Source organism: Protopterus annectens, chromosome 13.part0, assembly GCF_019279795.1.
Source record: "Protopterus annectens isolate FY-2018-M chromosome 13.part0, PAN1.0, whole genome shotgun sequence".
Classification (NCBI taxonomy): domain Eukaryota; kingdom Metazoa; phylum Chordata; order Ceratodontiformes; family Protopteridae; genus Protopterus; species Protopterus annectens.
In genome coordinates, this window is record NC_056747.1 from 1,087,346,765 (window position 1) to 1,087,366,764 (window position 20,000).

General features: G+C 37.5%; 1 protein-coding gene across 1 annotated transcript in view; it reads left to right on the forward strand.

Moving 5' to 3' along the window:
• The window catches only part of LOC122788124 (corticotropin-releasing factor receptor 1-like), a 1,637,729-nt gene that overhangs the window by 1,486,455 nt on the left and 131,274 nt on the right, over positions 1-20,000 (forward strand). The window lies entirely within an intron of this gene.

Genomic DNA, 20,000 nt, shown 5'->3' on the forward strand with positions numbered 1-20,000 from the left:
CCTCATTAGACCTATAATTGAGTATAATGCCCCGTTTGGTATGTACCTCTCCAAACACCTGCACCAACTGGAAAGGCCACAGAAATCCCTCACAAAGAGAATCCATGGCCTCCAACAGCTGTCCTATGTGGACAGGTGGAAATCACTATCACTCTACTCAGTATCATACAGATTGCTCAGAGGTGATCTATGTCTCACCTACAAGGCAATATCATATCCTACCCTACTAGAGATGCTCCATATCTGTAAGTCTAATTCTTCACACATTACCCACTTGAAAGGCCTAAATCTAATATGCGACATCAACAAAACCTGATGGAGAGACAGGTTTGTCTCCCAGAGACTGCCCTATCTCTGGAATAGACTTCCCATACATGTCAAACAGAGTACCTCACTGACCCTCTTCAAGCACAACCTTGATGAGTGGATGGGAAACCACAAATTTGTCCCAGGGGTTCCACCTTTGTCCCTCATTCACAGGGGTGACAGGTGCTGACTGAGGTTTCTTTTTTTGGGATAAACTCTTGGCTAGGCTTGTAAGGGCCCTAGGGTCATTAGGCTAGTAACCTTCTATGATCCTATGAACCTGGGACATGTAACAATTATTGGAGTGTATAGACCACCGGAGTCAAGTGCGGATGACCTAGAGGAATTGATACATTTCTTGCATGAAACACAGGAGAGAAGAATAATAGTATCTGGGGACTTCAATTTACCAGAGGAAGGACTGCAGTAATATTCATTCGACAACATTAGTAAGGAAATTATTTACAACGCATGTTCAGGAACAACAATTGTTTCAGATTTTGAAGAAGCTTACTGGGAAAAGAAAAATGCTAGACATTGTTTGTATTTCTAAAGAAATTATTGTTATTTCATGTCAAGTTTTGTCACCATTGGTGTGCAGTGATCATGGGATTATAAAGGTTAATTTCTTGCTAGATAATTCTGCCAAACTGAAATCTAAACCAATGCATAAAAGATTAATAACAAATTATATGGAAGCAAAATAGTCGTAAAACTAATTGGAGTGATGCTTTCAGTGGAAAAACTGCAGAAGGAATGTGGAAAGTTTTGAAAAAAATTGTTTGAATGCAAAAAATCAAAAAAAAACAAAAAAACAAATGCTTAACATGAAGATCTAGGCACACAACACAACACAACACCAGGAAGAAGTTTCTTCAAAATAAGTTGCCTTGAGTCACTATTCATTTAAAGAAGCTTTATTTTGACTAGCACTTTCATCTTACAGACTTTGTCAGATCAAGAAAAAAATATATTAAAGATTCAAAGTGACGTACTGTGAAGATTTGAAGGGATTTAATATGAAGACTTTGGAACTTCCAGATAGAAGCCAAGGTTCGGTCTTCTTCCTGAGCCACAACCTGCTCTTGATGTATTCCCTTTAGCATTTGTTCCCCTAAAATACAAAGTCTTAACAATTTACCTGTTGGTACGGGCTTACAATATTGCATAAGTCATCACTGTTATCTCCTGGGCTTTGTTATTTTTTACAATTAGGTTCTGTGCTGTTTTTCATACTTAAGACCTAACAAAGATATACCTCAATTACATTATAGTATTCGCATTCATTGACATGTAAAATATAGTAAACCAGCCTCACATAGACATACTAAACCAGCACTGGCAAAAAATACACATAACTACACAAAATCATACTCGGAGGCTCTAAATAAAAACCTGCAAAAGCATAAGAGACCTCCAAAGCAGACACCCAAAAAACCTGCACCTCCAGTCACAAACCAGACAACACGTAAAACACAAAATCAGTGTGCTGCATAATCACATCCCTTAAGGCAAAATAACATACCTAACACACTAGTAATAGGTGACTCTATAGTCAGGCACACTGACGTCCCACTCACTAGGTTGGACAAGGGGAAGGTTACTGTTAGCTACCTGTCGGGAGCCAGAATCCTCCACATAACACAAGCATTCAGGTCACTTCAGAACAAGTACAAATATGACTCTGTCATTGTTCATGTTGGTGTGAATAACCTGAGATGTTCCTCCCTGGACTACATGAAAAGAGACATGGAAGAGCTCTCTGATCATGTAGCCAAAGCGGGTATGACCCTGACCCTGAGTAGCATCCTGCCCTCACCAAGAATGATACCGCAGTATAAAGAAAAAATGATCAATTTCAACAATTGGCTAAGCTTCTGGTGTCATTCAAAGGGGATCCAGTGTCTATCAGCCTGGGACGACATGCTCGACAGGCCTCATTGCTTCACAAGAGACAGCTTGCACCTGTCACCCCTAGGCTATCGAACACTGGCCAAGGCTCTTGCTGCCCACATAGTGCCTTTTTTAGGCAAGGCTCAAAAGTCAAACCCACCTCCGTAAACAGTACAAATAAAAAATGAGGGTTATGCTACTCAGTGCCAGGAGTTTACATCTCAAAATGTATGCACTCAAAGCACTCCTCAGTATGGAGACCATCGACATCTGTGCAGTAACTGAAACCTGGTTCAAGGCACCACAGAGCACCCCAGCACTACTGGGCTACAACTCATACCACATATTTCGGCCACAGAACATGGACCAAAGCACAAAAGGAGAGGGTGTATCCATATTCATCAAGGATACCTACACCTCCAGGTTAGTAGCACACAATGATACCTCTGAGATCATCAATGTGCAACTAACATCGGGCAAATCTCCAATGCAAATTGCGGCATACTACAGATCACCCTCCATGACCTAGGACCACCACTCCACCTTTCTGGAGACACTGGAAAACATGAAGGTCCTACCAAACACCCTGATATTGGGCAATTTCAATTATCCTACCATTAACTGGGAAAACTACTCAAGTACAAACTCCCAGGTCCAGCGCTTCCTGGAATTTATCAACTCAAATGCCCTGGATCAGCTGGTAAACTCCCCTACCAGAGGTGAAAACATCTTGGACCTGGTCATCTCCAACATGGGCGACAGGTGTTCCATACCGGAGGTCAATCCGTCATTGGTTAGATCAGACCATAAGCTAATCACTCTGGATGTCCACACCACACCACCACCCCCAAACAAGGAAACCACAGTGAAAAACTTTTCTATATAAAACTTCACCTTACTTAAGACAGAGGTGATAAGTTTCACAGCCCCCACGCTAAAGGATAACAGTGTCCAAGATGCAGGAACCTTTACAAATGCACTCTATGAGCACCTACAAGGCTGCATGGAGCGTGCTATCCCTAGCAAAACCAAGACTCACTCCCCTAAGAGAAGAAAGCCAGTCTGGTGGAACCCTGCCATAAACAGGCTATACAATAGAAGGAGGAAACTAGTTCAGAAAAAAAGCAAATCCCAAGAAGGAAAGACATCCCTGATCAGTATCAGTAAGAAACTAAGGTCCCTCATAAATTCATCCAAAGCCAACTTCGAAAGAAAAATAGCCAAGGATTCAAAAGATAACCACAAAGCCTTCTTTAGCTATGTCAAGTATCTAAGTGGCAACTCACAGATATGCTCTGAGCTAGTGCAAAATGGCACAAAATATACTGAACCTACTGATATTGCCAACATCCTGGCAGATAGATTCAGTGCAAACTTCACCCCCTTCTCACCCCCAAAAGGGCCCACAACAATATCGGAAAAGTGTAGTATCCCTGAAATCACAGACGCACAGGTGAAAACAGCCCTTTCAAAAGCCAAAAGTACAGCATCAATGGGGCCAGATGGTGTCCCAGGCTGTGTCTTGCACGAACTACAGAACGAACTAACCCCCACCTAAACACACTGTTCAACCTCAGCCTCTCCACAGGCTACATAGAATGGTGCACAGCAATGGTTATTCTTCTCCACAAAGGAGGGGCCACAACTGACCCTGGTAACTATCGCCCCATAAGCTTAACTAGCCTGGTCTGCAAGGCTATGGAGCGCATCATCATGGAACTCATTAACAAAGACATTGGGAATCTCCAAACACTTGACCTGACCCGGTTCGGCTTTGTTAAGGGCAGATCATGCCACTAAACCTGGTTGACTTTTTTGAGACAGTCACCAAGGCCATAGATGAGGGGAAGGTGGTTCACACAGCCTACCTTGACTTTGCCAAGGCTTTTGACACCATTCTCCACTCAGGAATTATAGAAAAACTCACCAGCATGAACATAAACCCCTACATCACGAGATGGGTTGCCAACTAGCTTACAGACAGAACTCACACTGTAAGAATAGTGGGCTCCAGGTCTGACTCTAAACCAGTCACAAGTGGTGCCCCACAAGGCTCGGCCCTAGGACCCCTATTGTTTGGCATTTACTTCTCAGAAGTACAGGCAAACACAGGAGGACTATGGCTAACCAAGTTCGCCGATGACTGCAAGCTGGGAGCCATAATTGACTCTCCAGCTGACACGGACATTCTTCAAAAGGGCCTTACTGAGATGGATACCTGGTTTCAAAGTCACAGTCTCAAGCTAAATGTCAAAAAATGCATAGTCATCCCATTTGGGAAAACAAAACACCCATGAATTACCACATAGGTGGCAGCCCCTTTAATACAGAAGAGGTAATAAGAGATCTGGGGACCCAGGTAGAGTGTAATCTCTCCTTTGACAATCATATTGCCAAAGTAGTTAGAAAATCCTTCTATGAAGCCCATATAATTACTAAAGGGGTCACATTTAGAAATAAAGAGGTTATAGTGCCCCTCTACTCATCACTCATCAGGCCCATCATAGAGTACAATGCCCCATTTGGGATGTACCTCACAAGTCACTTCCAACAGCTGGAACGACCACAAAAGTACCTCACCAAGAGGATTACTGGCCTCAAACATATGTCCTATGCAGTCCAAATGGAAAAACTTTGGCTGTACTCAGTGGCATATCGCTTACCCAGAGGTGATCTCTGCCTGACTTACAAAGCCATGTCCAACTCAGAATTGATGGACATATTCCACCTAAAGAAATCCAAGCCACTACAAGCCACTCACTCTAGTGAGCTAAACCTCACCACAACAATAAATAGAACATGCTGGAGGGATAGATTCCTATTACAGAGACTCCCCATGCTTTGGAACAAAATTCCTAACTACATTGGGCAGAGCCCCTCACTAACACTCTTCAAGAGAAACCTTGATGAGTGGATGGGTAACAGAAAATACACCCCTGGGATCACTTCATTGTCTCTTCTTGATAGAGGCTCAGTTAATTAATAGGGTGGCGAAAGGTGGCACACTCTGGCTAGGCTTATAAATGGCCTTGGGCAGATAGCCTAGTACCTACCTATGAACCTATGAACCTATAATGAATTAACTAAATTCTTACAGGTTGGAAAACCTATTTAAAACAAATATCTCACTGAATGCTACCCCATATCACTTGACATTATTCTCTTCAATAACTGGATTAAATTAAAGGATTTTTTTCATATATAAGTGATCGGCATTCATGTTCTTGTAATAATTTTTTCAGTGGTAAGGACTGTTACTGAATTTGCTAGTTTGTGGTATGCAGATAATTGGAGTGGGTCAAATGCCCCATGCAAACCTACCTCCTTATAATCCACTAAGTCTAGTAGTTCTAGGAAAGGTCTAAATACCATAAAATGAGTTATAGCCTGCTCAAAAGTTTACGAAAAAGGAAAAATATAAAGAATGAAAGAATATGAATCCAAGCGAGCAAAAACACAAACAATAGGAAAAAGCTATTAATGATAAATAATATGCCTTCAGCTGCATCTAACTTATCTGTTTCCAAAGATGTGTTAATCCTAAGTGATTCTATGATTAAGCCTGCAGCATTAATGGCCTAAACACGAATCATATTACCATGAATACTATGGCTGGTTTATATGTTCATAGCTTCACTAAAACCATTGGATGTAAAATGTATGATACCAAAATTGTTTCATGAAAAGTTGCATGCAATCTGATCTTAGTCCATGCAGGAGTTAATGACCTCAGGTCATTACCACTTAACCACATGAAGAATGCCATTCTGCAAATACTTGAAATTCTTAAAGAAACTTCTATTAGCTTTATACTAAGTGAAATAACACCATCCCCATGCTGGAATTATTGCTTATTTACCAAAGCCCACATTTTCAGTAATTGGTTAAGGCAGCTTTATACAGTATTCAGCATCAAACTTATCCATTTTTGGGAAGACTGTAGCTATGATAATCACTGAAAACATTTTAGACAATCCGACATATCGGCCACTAGCAACCCAGCACAATGAAGATCTGAAACAACTTTGAAATGTCTTTTATTGTAATGCACAAAGTCTGGCAATAAGTTTGATGAACTAATTGGTATAGTTACTAAACTTAACTACATAGTAATAGCAATTGTGAAATATTGGAAAATGTCAGCAATGCAGATTTCAAATTACACAAAATATGATGCCTCACAGAGAATTCCAGATGTGGGGGAGTACAATTATGGATTAATAACAATATTCCATCTTCACATGTGAATTCCATTAATGAGATGCAGTGCATAATTGTTCAGGTTTTTGATCCTTTATCAAGTAAATCCTTTAGAATTGTTCTTTGCTGTAGTGGTCCAATATGGATGCACTTAAACACTGGAAATACCTTGCATATTAATTCATAATACACCAGTGAAAGAAATTATACTAATGGGCGACTTCAGTTGCTCTAGTATTTTTGGGGCAAGTCTTTCTATAAAAAATACCTTTTGAAAGAGAATTTGTTGGTATGATATTGCAATAACAGCTGACCCAACTTGTCACTGAAGGTCCTGGAGGAATTAATATTCTTGATCTGGTTCTGACAAACAACTCTGGATTTACTGACAATTTAATAATTAGGACACCCTATAGACATTCAGATCACAACTCATTAAAATTTTCAGTAAAGAATACAAACTCCTGCACTAAGAGTTTATAAAAATGCAATTATGAAATAATCAATTATAGGACTTTAACAGAATCAGTATCATTGTTGCCTAATTGCAAGAGGTTCTCTCATTCGATTATCAGCTGGAGTGCCTTCTGTATGGAGTCTGCATGCCCTTCCCGCAGTCAAGTGGCATGTGAAAGATATGCGTGAATGGGCATGTCTTTGTTGAAGGTTGGGTGTCGGGCTGGCACCACAGCACCGTAAAAATCTACTGCCAATCATTAGCGGACCAGAGTTCCACTGTGGCGACCCCTAACCAGGAAAAGCCGAAAGAAGAACATACTTAACAGACTGGCAGCAATGTTTATTGAATCACAAAGTAAATTTTGGATACAATACTTTTCATATTTTACTTAGCCTTGAATCCACAGTTACTTATAAGCATAGTTCGCATAAAATATATTTCTCCCCTGGTGAAATTTGGATCTTTATAAACTGTATAAGAAAAAGCAAAATAAATACAAGATTTTTAAAAACACCCAACAATAGGTTCATAGGTCCATAGAAGATTACTAGGCTCATGGCCCTACAGCCCTTACAAGCCTAGCTATATTTATCCTGAGTTGCCTCAATTGTCGGTTGCTAGGTGAATAACATTTGCAGAGGTAAGGGTCTTTGGTAGTTAATAATTACTTCCTCTGTCCAGGAGGGATGTGGGTGGGAACCCAGGAGTAAATTTGCTGTCACCTATCCAATCCATTGAGCTAGGTTGCTTTTGAAGTAGGTCAGGTAGGGGCTCTGTTTCACGTGAATTAGAAGCTTGTTCCAGAGAAATCTCAGTCTCTTGGAGATATATCTATCTCTCCAGCATTCCCTGTTTATGTCAGAGGCTAGGTTAAGATCCCTGAAGTGAGTAACCCTCTTGCAGTTTCATTTACAAATGTATAGCATTTCCATCAGGGCCGGGTCAAATGAGCTTTTTTAACAACATTAGTAGATTACTTAAGAGGAATATTACAGTGAAGAAAATAAGCTTTAAAAACATAAAATAATAATAGTAAGTATATTATTAGTATCAACAATTCTCATCAGCCAGAGTATAATACATAATCTACTGAAGACAGCAAACCTACTCAACCAACACTACAGAACATTGTTCATAGAAGTTGAATTCTATATTTTACTAAAAGCTCTTTCTAGCATCCTCCTGAGATATCGCAAGAGATAAAAAGTACTGAAACCAAAGAAGGAACAGTATAAAAAAACCTATAAAAACGTTTCTGACTGGATAAAAATCAAAGACTTGTTTAAAATGGAATCTCTTATTAAAACTTTTGCCGTAGTGGCTTCCTCTTCCGGTACATGGCACAGACTTTAAGATAAACACATATGGCAATTGTAATGCCCAACATCTTGTTTACTTGGCCAAGTGCATTCAGTGTCCTTATTATGTCAGAAAGACCAATAAAAAACTCAAAGACCATATTGCCAATCACATCTCGGATATTAATAGATGTATTATTATTAATGTCCTTTATAAACATGCTACAGATGGACAATTTTCATCATTTTACATTTCTTGTTTTAAGTACATTACCTGAACAATTATGTGGAGATGACATTGTTCACTCCACATAGAAGGAGGAGTATAAATGGATCCTGAGGCTAAGAGTGCACCTGCCACCTGGACTAAATGGTGTTGTCTCTTTAAAATGTACCCTATGACAGTTGAACCAACAGGTGCACATAAAGAGACCCACCTACTTAAGAAATTTCTTTTGCTTCATAAAAATATCAACCTGAGGAAGCCACTACAATGAAAGTTGTACTAACAATTGAATTTTAAACAAGTCATTAATTTTCAAAAAAAACGGTAGCAGGATTGCAGTCAGCAGCAAACGTTTATTTTAAGTGCTTTTCGTCAGCTCTAAAAAGCTGACTTCATCAGAATACATTCAATGACCATAAAACCGTATATATATATATATATATATATATATATATATATATATATATATAGCAAAGTTCACTTAATTGGCACAACTTCATTTAAAGAAACAACCCCTATAAAAACATCTTGAATTTTAAAATGTTACAAACAATTAAAAAGTTTGTACATATAATTTTAACAGCAAACTTACATGCTACAATCCTAATTAATGCTATTTACTCATCCATTCAAATAGCACCTATAACTAGTAAAGAACATGTGTAAAAATGTTTTCAAAAATTATATTAACATACATCTAATAACAAACCTAATTACATAATGTATGTACTAAATATATATAAGTGAATCATGTATATACATACACTCTTTAACTGCTTAGGGACCTATACTTGCTCACCTCTTCAGGCTGTTTAATTTTAACACACTACTAATTGAACAAGAGTCATTTAGTCCAGGGTGACTATAAGCATTTAATTTCACTTGCCATTTTAACTCAAGTTCATCAAGTTTGAGGTTTCTTGGGCCTCCCCTTGGGTCAATTTTAACTTGGTCGATAACCATAAACTTAAAACTGTGGTCCAAGTAGTACTCTATATGTTTAGCAAGGGCATTTTCGAGTTTGCCCTTTTTAATAGCATAAAAATGTTCATACATCCTGTCCTGAAGTCTTCTCTCAGTTTAGTATGTAACAAATGTTGAGTTACAATCAAATTTACTCCTCAAATTATATGTACTGGTGAGATAAACCGGACTGCATTGAATGTTAACAGCGATGCTGACACCTTAGTGCAAACAGTACGTTGCCCCAGTAACAGCCATGGGTCGATACCTGTGAACCCCCTTAATGGGAATCATGAGGGCAACATGAACACGACCATGGATAACCGCCAGAGAACCTTGAATTCCACTATGCGGTTCCAGGTGCAAACAACGGGTCCTGCATTCATTACAGATGGGGCCGACAATATTGATCTTAATCAGGGTGAACCAGGTCATATCAACGGGGATGAACCACAGGCGGTGAAAGGTAAAAACAATGGTTCTTCCTTTACTGTTTGGTTAAATAATGGATTCCGCTTAACTAGTGGGATCAGTCACAATTTAACAACTACTTTAGGTGAACCATCCACTGGTTCCGATGAAGCTACTATTATTAACAATCTCAAATTATTTGACTCATGTCTTGTAAAGCTTAAAAAAATGTAACTCAAGATATCCTATTTTCGTGAGTGTTTAAATAGGAAAGTTATCCCTAAAGGCCTGAGATGGGTGTCATACCCTACGGGTTTGGAGAATGGTTCAGCTTTTCACATGGACCTGATTAATTTGTTTGACTGCCAAGGGTTTGAACTCATCGAAACCATCATTAAACATTACACCATATGGGTAGAAAATATATTATGATATGTGACTGAATTGGACCAGACTATCCAAACCCATTACGAGTTTGGAAGATATAAATATGAATATGAACGTATTTTTAAAAGTATAGATCAGCACATGCATAAACTTGAATCAAATAAAATCAAAAAACTGGATAGAGTTATTAAGGCGTACAGTTCAGGCACTGCTTACCCTATTCCACCACCGACACAAGTTTGGGGTAATAAAATGTTTGATCCCAAAAAAACTTACCAACTGAACGGAAACCGGATTGTTGCTTCACAAAAAGCTGGGGATAATATTGATGAAACTGAACCTGATAACAATTACAGCGCTGGTCCCTCAGATATTCATGGACAAGGAGGGAGGGGTACTCTGTGGTGTAATAGACTACGCAGTGCCCATGTAGATTATTTATCGCAATGGGACCAGAATTTTCAGCAAGGCCCTGATATGGGGGACAGACAAAAGCAGAAAAATTTCCATCAACCCCAGTACAAAAACAAACGAACATACAGCAATGTCAAGAAGTAACAATTTATCCTGATGCTGGGGTGTCATTGAATTTGATCTCACATCAGTACTTGCCAATTTTTGACATGGATGTAAATTGTTACAACGATTTTACATCTCATTCTGGTTTGCTCGAGGTTGGGGAAACACATGCCTGTTCACCTGAGATTATTTTGAACAGAGCAGGTGATTATAAACTGTACAACTATAGTGATACTCAATTCAGTACTGACATGGTTGACCTACTATCTAAGGGCCTCACATTTATTCCATCTAAACCATGGAATATTGCAGATACTATTCTGGATGTTAAATCTTTTGTGAGGAAGCAAAACTTCCATGTCTTAATGGGAAATATATTTGATGGTGATTTTTAACGACAGGTTCCATGTGCCAAGCACTTACAACCCCTCTTTACATCCTGCACTTGATTTATTTGAGAAATGTTGTGAACTAGATGTCAGTCATGCTAATACATATAAGTATGTCAGGAACTTATCTATCAACTTGAGTGATGATGAAAGCAAGTTATTGTGTTTTTTTAAAACACAGGGTCTTAGATTCTGTAAACCTGATAAAGGTGGGGGATTGGTGGTGTTTAGTATACTCGATTACCAACAACTGATGATTGAGTTACTTAATGCTGAAGCATATGCAATTAGTTTGCATTCTGAAGTAAACAAAGCTTATAGTACCATTAAGAATTGCATAGAAGATTTATTTATTGAAGGGTGTATAGATCAAAAGACCTATAGCTACATGAAGACACTGTATCCCAGATGCCCTTGTATTTTTGGAATTCCCAAAATTCACAAGAGTATTGAGGATCCACCATTAAGACCTTTAGTGGATAGTAGGGGATCACCCACATACTCCTGTGCGAGGGTCCTAGATGCCATCCTACAGAAATACCTTGCAAAAGAGTCCCAAATTTGTAAGGACTTGTGGTCATTTCTGGAAAATATTAGTATTGTGAAATTTGATGAGAATTATAATTTTGTCACTGTCAATGTGAAAGACTTGTACACTAGTGTACCCCATGATATAGCTTTGGAATGGGTGAGTCTGATGCTTAAGAAACATAACGCACCCATTAATGAAATTGATTTGGTGTCGGACCTCATAGACTTAGGATTGTCTAATAACTACTTTATGTTCCTAAATGATTTCTTTTTGCAAAAAGTGGGGGTTGCTATGGGCTCCCCATGTGGGGGCAGTACAGCTAACCTGGTAATGGCCTATTGGGAATCTGAGTATGTTTTCAGTGGTAATAGGTTCTTGGATGCCTTTGTTTACTATACCAGATTCGTGGATGATATTTTCATCCTGTTTAAAGGTAATGAGAATGAGAGTCAGTTAGTCATTGACTGTTTTAACAACACCACAGAGTTCCCCCAGTTTACATTTACATTTAACTGTGATACTATAGCTTACTTGGACATTTGTTTAAGTAAAGATTATAATTTGCATGCATCCACTGCTAATATATTTAGGATAATTACATACTTACATTATATGCATACATTACATTTTTTTGGTTTCTTAGTTGTTTTAGCCTTTTATGTCATAAGTCTTTAATTTTATCCAGTCAATAAAGTTTTTGTACATTTTTTATACTGTTCCTACTGTGGTTCCAGTGCTTTTTATCTCTTGCAATATCTCAGGGGGATGCTGGAAAGAGCTTTTAGTAAAATGTAGAATTCATCTTCTATGAACTGTGATTCCATCCCCTCCATACAGTTAGTAGCAATTAAAAATCACTTACTACAAATATTGCACCTAATATTTAACAAGCTATTATGAATAGGTACTGTTCCCAGCAAATAAAAAAACATCTACTATAACAAAAATGTATGAAAAGGTAAACAAAGGGATGCTAATAGTTATATACCTATTAATCTCATTTCCATTCTAATCAAATACTTTGAAAGATGCCCTGTTGAAATACTGGGGAATAATAATACAGATATCATCATTTTGGACTTAGAGCAACATGATTTTGTAAAACATAGATTTACATTGAAAATGTTATTAAGTTTTTATGATCAAATTACTAATGCCCCAGATATAGGTCTCTTATGTGGAGTAATTTCATAGACTTAGCCAAGGCCCTCATCTTGTAATTGACCAAAGCCTTATCAAGGCTAAGGCCAGTATGGTCCTGGTAAAGTGGACAGTATGGTCCTGGTAAAGTGGATTATGTCATGGTTAAGTGATATATCACAAAGTGTAATTGTGCAGGGCATAATCTTCAACTTGTGTAATTACACAGGGCATAAACTTCAACTCTCTTCCTATCTATCTTAGAGTTATACAAGGTTTTGTTCTTGGACCAACATTGTCTAATATTGTATTTGCCTCCATTCTTTGATCTAGGACATGTTGGATAAATAAGTATGCAGATGATGGTAAGATTGAATTCATTACCCAAAATGTATCTATATTGAACATTTAAATGTTTATATGAATCAGACTGCTGATTGGCACACAACATAGGTATGCATTTTAGTTATGGCAAATGCAATATAATTAATTTTGGAAAGGCTGCAGTTCATTCATCTGTGTCCCTACTAAAACTTTGATTAAAGGAGGTAATCCAATATAAAGACATGGGAATAACAAAGACCGCTAAGCTTTCCTTTGACACAAATGATAAGTAATAAAGTTAAGTGTTAAATGGGATACATTTTTAGAAATCTTAGTACAAGAAATGAGATGTGACTTATGTTACTGTATACAACATATATTAACCCAATTTTAGAGTACATTAACATTTACATTTTTATTTACAATGCTGGTAAGTTGAATTATTTTGAGAGAATACAAAGAAAATTCACCAAAAGGATTTTACGTCACAAAGATTACAGTTACAATAGATGCAAATACCTCATTTTATTTACTATTCATTATCATTACATCCATGATAAATTAATATTCACCTACAAAGTATTTAATGGCTGTAGTTTACAAGCTATCTTAAACATAAAAATTTACATCTGTAGTTTAAGATGTAGACATCAGGTTGTTTGTGTTATCGTGGAATTAATTACAGATTCATATTAGAAACTGCAATAACTTACAATCCTTTTAGAGATAACTGGATTTGAGGGCTGGGGACAAAGTGTTTGATGTAGAGATCTTGGACCCAGCGTTACTAGATTGGCCATACAGACATAACACTGGTACATAAATTATGAACTTCTGAATCAGTTGGATTTTTTTCTCCTTTCATAGCTATAGTGTGTATGTGTGTATGTATATATATATATATATATATATATATATATATATATATATATATATATATGTTGATAATTACAAAGTTGCTATGCAGTCTGGTTTTGTTTCAGTTTTTGTTGTACTTAAAGTTGAGTATTGGGAGTTCATAAAGATGTTCATACAGTTGAATCTCCAGGACATGTTCATTACATTGTTTAAACTCGATAAGTAAATGTTAAGTTTATTTTAATAATCCAGGTAATTGTGGAATTGTCTAGTGAATTTCTATATCCTCTCCAAGAAAATCTTCTTGTGTCCCTGGAAGATATAAATGGCTCACAATACCAGTTGCATGGATCTCTTTCTGCCCTATACTTCACAACTACATCAAACTTCTGTAATTGCATTGTACAGTGAGGTTTTAAATATACACTGTAATGACTTGCAGCCATGTTATATATGAGCCAAAATAGCAAGACCCTATATACCCATATTCTACAACTGAATCTTTTGTAAAGCTTTCATTCATAAATAAGCAACTACTCACATAATAGTTTTTTTTCATGGTGACCTGAATAAATGAGCAATTTATACATTAATGGTTTCAGGTCATGTCTTCCAGATTTAGTGCTTCTATTGTTTTCACGGGGAATACATTGCACAATGTATCCCTGTCTAGTCTAAACAACATACTCCTTCATATCAGTTTTAAACTTTATATTGCATTATTTGCCATCCTCTAGTTTAAAACAACACGCTTTGATTTTTCATTTTGAACGCCTCAGGCCACATTTCTGACTGAGCTTCTTGTTAGATATTTTCTGTGCCATTTTCTTGCACCACTCATAACTGTGTGCACAATCACAACACTTGTTGTTTCTACAGACAACTTGTTTCCATGACTTTGTTCCCTATATGTAACGTCCTTAACGGTAAATGTATTAATTTCATTTTACATATTTTGGAAGCAATATTTTCTCTTTCCACAGCTTCTACATGTATGATTAATCACAGGACATTGCTTTATCATGGTTATACTCATACCACATTCAGAACCTATCAGTGATATATTTCATATGGTTGTCACACTTCATGCAACCTCTTTCTGTCCTATGTTTTCTAATTCTCAACTTTTGCATTTTATATGCAACTTTGCTCATTTCTAAATTTAACTATTTTATGTGTAGCAAGATAGATGTATTTGCTCTGCATACATTAGCTGCTGTGTTAAACATTAAATCTGTCCCTCTCAATACTATATCCATTGTTTGATCATGTGATGCCTTGCATGTTTCTGTTTCTTACTAATATATCAAATAACCCACAAAGTTCATTATGCTTGGCACACTTCTTTCTTCAATAACATAAGCATGTGTATTTTCTGCTGAAGAATTCTGGATATATAGTCGATTTTCCTTACCTTATGATATCTCTGAAACTTCTGTCTCATCAAAGTAATACTTTACCTCTCCCTCTTGCCTCTACAGCACACAATTTACCAGGCTTCGTGCATACCATGCTAGGAGTCAGGCATAAGTAACATTTATGAATCCACAATTTTTTAGCCAAAATACTATGAAGATTGGGATTTCCTAGAGGCTGTATATATACCATTTTCTCACAAAAAGATGAAACAAGTTATTTGTGATTACTTCTGCAACAATATATATATTCAAATACAGGCATGGTGAGATACAATATGAGTTTTAGTGCTATCAGCTTTATCAGCTTTACTTTCAGGCTGTGCACTAAAGTAAAGGATACTGTATAAGATAATGTATATATAGAACTATGAATGAGTCTAAGTATGCCAATAATTTAAATGTATGCACATGCATATATGTTACAGCCATAAATTGCAAGGATAAACCGGAGTTACTTGACTAAGGAATTTTCTGTTCAGTGAAACAATGTTGGGCAAGCTAAATTACAACCTCTTGAAAGTATTCAGAAAACAGTGCATTTTGAGAACAATGATCTGCCTACTGACACAGGACAGATAGAATACAATAAAAGTAATATAGGAGCATTTACAGAAATTAAGTGCTATACTAGCCTTCTCAGGGATACTGCTTGTTTTCAATGCAATCGCAGCATTGTACAACTAAATGAATGACTGATGGTTTGATGCTGTGAGTAGATTTATGGAATAGTGATTGTTAGCAATTCCTTAATTCAAGGATGAGATCTACCATTTTAACTGTTGAGATCTGAAGTAACTCAGTAATACAGATATGGACTCACAGATTAATCCACAAAAATTGCAAATATTTCCAAGATGGAGAAATGCTCACCTGGATAGGATTTCATGCACTCTCAGTTAGTGACTGGATCCTCAGATATGGGACATTGTAAAATGGCGAGGAGTAGGCTTTTCAAAGCAAGTCACTGTTTGACTGGAATCGTGGCACCAAAGTGGTCAGCTCATAATCAGTATTTCCTGTCTTGTAAAGCTTATAAACATTTTTTTCAGGTACACCTTTAATACTTTTTTTTGCAGTGTTTCCTTTAACCTGCACAGGATCTCTGTTTGGCATTAACCTGAAAGGGTCAAGGGTTTTACTGGACTATATGGACGTTCAAATGACCGAACCTTAATTTTTCTAATTTATTTGACAAAAATCAGTAAATCAAAATCATACTATAAACTGGAAGGACAAGCTCAGCAGACAAGCCTGAAGGCTTATTCCTGGCGGGGACTTCAACTCCATGCTCTTTTAATTTTTTACATAACATCCGTTATAGTACCTCAATGTAGGTTATTCAGAGGTGTGGAGGTATCTGCTGTCAAAACACTTCATCCTCCCCAGACTTACTCATGGCCAGAATTCATTAAACTGCAATTTCGGTGTTCAGAATTTGATCGAATGTCACACTCAAGCCAGTTTACCCTTGCCTGAGAGAATGGTTCCTGCTGACAGTATAGAATTTGTTATAAGAGTTGAATCTCAGACACTTGAACACAATGACCATTCCATCTGAAATAATATTTGAGGATCAGTGTTTCAGTAATAGTGGCACTGGCCACAGACAGAATATTGATGGGTACTATTGAAGCAGTCTTCCCATTAGATATCAATAAGACATCCCTAAGAGGTGACCCTGTAGTTAGAGAGCTGGGAGCATATGTAGACTAATATGGCCTTTGACCAACACATAGCCATGGTAATAAGGAAATTATTCTAAGTCGCCCAACGTATAAGTAAGAATATGACATCCAGGTCCAAGAAAGTTATAGTACCACTTTCCTCAGCCCTTATCAGCCCCATCATTAAGTACATTGCCCCCTTCCGCACGTACCTGACCAGGCATTTGCAAGAGCTAGAATGTCCACAGAGGCTGCTCATTGATAGCATCCAGGGTATTAACACCCTGTCCTATACAGATCACCTTAAAGCCCTGTCTCTATACTCGATCTGCTATGGGTTACCGAGAGGCAATCCATGTCTGGCATATAAGTTATGCTCAGATCCAGCACTGATGGACTCTTTGCACATCCACAAAACAGGATTTAAACTTTGATTGCAGCAGAAGTTGAAGATGCTGGTGAGACATATATATGCCTCAAAGTATCCCAACACTCTTGAATAGCCTCCCCATCCTTGTGAAGTAGAGTCCATCACTAACCCTATTCAAACATAACCTCGATCACTGTTGTTCAGAAGAGACAGAAGGAGCTAAGAAGTGGGAGGTGTCACTACACTGGTGAACGAGATAAAACTTAGTTCTAATGAAAAAGAAAATGGAAGGCATAGATGTTGTTTGTGGGAATGTAGAAAGATGTAAGGGAGTTCTGACAGATATCTGTAACACACAGTGCAGCAAATGCAGGAAAGAAAAATAATGCCAACTCAAAAACAAGACATGAGCAAGGAATGCAAAGAAACTAGTGTAAGCTATGGCAGGTAAAATCTTGAACAGAGTTTGGACACAATCAAGAAGAGAAAATCCCCTAAACTATTCATAACCAGTGTAGGTGCAGAGAGTCACAGAGGACAAGATGAAAGAATCACTAGTTAGCAGTCATCATGGAATCACGTTTTTTACTTTCTCTGGAATAACAGTGGGGAATGCAATGTGAATGGTCACCTGGTATTACTGAAAGAGGGATTTCATCCTGTTCCTAAAACACTGATAGAAGCAGAGAAGGGTGGGGGGAATTAAGAAAAGCTGAAATAATCACACAACTAAATAAACATGGATTAAAAGGTGGGGTTGTCAAACAATGTTTTTTACCAGAAGAAAGAAGAAGTTTTGCGAAAGAAGACATAACTTCTTGCTAATGAGGGACAGAGAGGTCTAAGACAGGTGAGTAGAGAAAAGAGGAAGATGCCACATAAAAAGGTAATTAGTCTTATCAGTTAGACCAAGGTGGGTCTTGGTCAGGAAATAATTATATGGATGATGACAAGTAATATAAATTTTTCTGGTAGAATAAGAAATTATATTACTAGGAGGAAAGTTAATTCAGAAAAGGTGCAGATTAGACATAAATGCTGAATCTATTCTTTGTGTTTGCATTACGCGGGATTGATGGCAGCGTGCCAGCATGTGATAGCTGAATAAGGTGCAGATAAATATAATAGGAGATGGGAAATGGACTAAGGAATAAGCAGATAAGGTATTCAGATGTCAATTGAAATAAAGTACGAGACTGAATTTAGTTGCAAAACAGTCTGTTTAAAAAGAGGTCTCTTACCCTTTATGAAACCCTGTAAAAAAGGTATACCATTTTTTTTCAGTAACTGGAGTGGTAAATACTGGAATCTGATTATGGCAATTCGCTTACAAAAAGGGCTAGATAATTAACCTTATAAACCATTCTAGAGAAGGCCTGGAAAAATATTCTGTTGGCAGACAGCTGTATTTCTTGATTGCTGATTCTCTTGCTGATTACTTGCATTATGGCTTCCACTCCACTTGATCTAGTCCTATGAATTGGTCACTTATCAGGTGGACACATGAAGCTCTGTGGATTTGGTAGTTCTAGAGTACAGCAATGCCTTTGACACTATTCCTTACATGCGTTTGGTGGGAACATTGAAAAATAGGAGGCTAAAACCAAAATGATAATATAAATGTAAAACTGTTTGTTTTACCATGTGGTATTTACCAGGAAGGATGGCAGTTGCTGGAAAACTGAGAGAAGAAAATTCAATGAACAGTAAAATACTACGTAAGTCGGTACTGATACCAACATTGTTTAGTACAGTTGTAGCTGATGTCACTTCAGAGTAGCACAACAATGTTATTTTTATTCAAATGGCATCTGATGAAGTGGCCATCTTCCAGGGGAGAATTGAGGTGATGTGCATTGTGTATGCAGTGGTGATAGATGGAATTTACTTCTAAAAATTATTAAATTGAATGCTTTAATTAGGTAGCCCCTAGTTTTAGTGGAATGTATGTAAACAGGTAAAAGGGAAAAAAAGATATGGAGGTCATAATCACCTTAAGTTCCATCATGCTATTCAATGTAAAAAGCAGTAGACATTTCCAGCCATGCCGATACATCATAAGTAGTGGTTTCGAAAAAGCTTCCCTCATAGCTCCCATTGTAACGGACATTGGTAAGCTTGTATCTGATATACCATGTCCAGGTATGACAGCCATAAAGCAAAGCAAAACAAGGCAAATTGAAAGCTACCAAAATGGTGCCGGGAATTGAGGGTCCATGGAGGAAGACTCAATCAGATGAGTTTAAACAGGTCAGAAATGAGAAGATAAAGTAGGGCATGAGTTCGGATGTGCCATGCCGTAAAGGCACAGGGGGTAGATTTGAAGTGAAAAAGACAGAGAGCAAAGAAGAGCAACATGGCAGTTCGAAGCTGGATAACTCATAGCAGATTTCAGGAAATGTTATTGCACAGAGAAAATATAGAATTGACATATTTTGCTTATGGTAAAGTAAATTTTTAAGTCACTAGAGAAATTCAAGGATCCCTATGAAAGAGAAATTAAAGACAAATACTATGTTTTGGGAGAAGCAGCTGTATGAGAGCAGGCAGTTGCATTCAGAAAAACAGACTTCCAAGGTCATAAACTGTTTATTCTGTTGTCACTTTCAAATGAACATTTATATGGATACCTTTGTGTATGT